This window comes from Otolemur garnettii, unplaced genomic scaffold (genome assembly GCF_000181295.1).
Source record: "Otolemur garnettii isolate 467f Iridium unplaced genomic scaffold, OtoGar3 scaffold00036, whole genome shotgun sequence".
Lineage (NCBI taxonomy): Eukaryota > Metazoa > Chordata > Mammalia > Primates > Galagidae > Otolemur > Otolemur garnettii.
The window spans coordinates 65,661-66,631 of NW_003852431.1; the positions used below are offsets into that span (position 1 = coordinate 65,661).

General features: G+C 32.7%; 1 non-coding gene across 1 annotated transcript; it reads right to left on the minus strand.

The window, feature by feature from the left end:
* Positions 1-343: 343 nt before the first annotated feature.
* Positions 344-468, minus strand: LOC111725310. Its single transcript, XR_002773400.1, has one exon. It is a non-coding gene; the product is annotated as a U4atac minor spliceosomal RNA (small nuclear RNA).
* Between the last annotated feature and the right edge of the window lie 503 nt (positions 469-971).

Here is a 971-nt window from a genome sequence, read left to right on the forward strand (position 1 = left end):
TAGCATTTTCAGAGACTGTCCATCTGTGCAAACTTCATGTCCATCACTCCTGTCCTTTCCACATGGTGCTCTGTGTAAACATTGAAGGAAGTTTAAAGGGTATTGGAAACTCAGACAGAATATTTAGAACATATATGATTGAAACATTTACAGGAACTTAGAAATAAATAACAAGTCAGTAGACTAGTAGAAAAATTAGCATTTATCTGAGGAAAAAATTAAATATCCTCCTAGCAAGTAATTTGGAGATCGACATCCATAATATTTAGATAAATCACATACCATATCATCTCCATCACATTTCTTTCTCTCTTTTTTAAATCGGGAAAAAGAGATTTTTCTTTTTTCCATAATTACACAAATATAAAGCAAAACTCTAGTTGATGTGAGCGTGTTGTGCAGGTGTCAGCAGTACTGCCCTCACTACATGCTCCTTGGACAGTAGCGCAGCCTCAAGAAGAGGATGGTTATCATCACATTTTTAAAAAGAAAATTTAAATGACAACATTGATTTTTGGTGAGTGTATGGAATAATGGGAACATACATACACTGACTTTATTATGAGAATTTATGAATCACTTTGGAAACATCTTTCATCTCCCATTATCTATTAAAGATGAAAATTTGCAGACTCCATCAAACGGAAATTTTAATCTCATGAAGAATGGTAAACTCAAAATTAAGAATAATGTTTACTCCTGAAGCAAGACAAAAAGACTATATAATTAGTGATCGTTTCGTTTAAAGTTAAGATAAATGACTTTTTCATAAACTAGTAGCTACACTGGTGTTTATCATATCACATATTTTGAAGAAGTCAGGATTATTCCCCATAATCCCTGAAATTTGTGAATATGTTACAGTATATGATTTAAAAGAGCTCTGAAAAGTCTTCAAGGTTAAGGACTCAAAATAGGAAGTTCATCCTGGATTATCTGGGTGAACCAAATCAAATCCCATTATCCCTTCA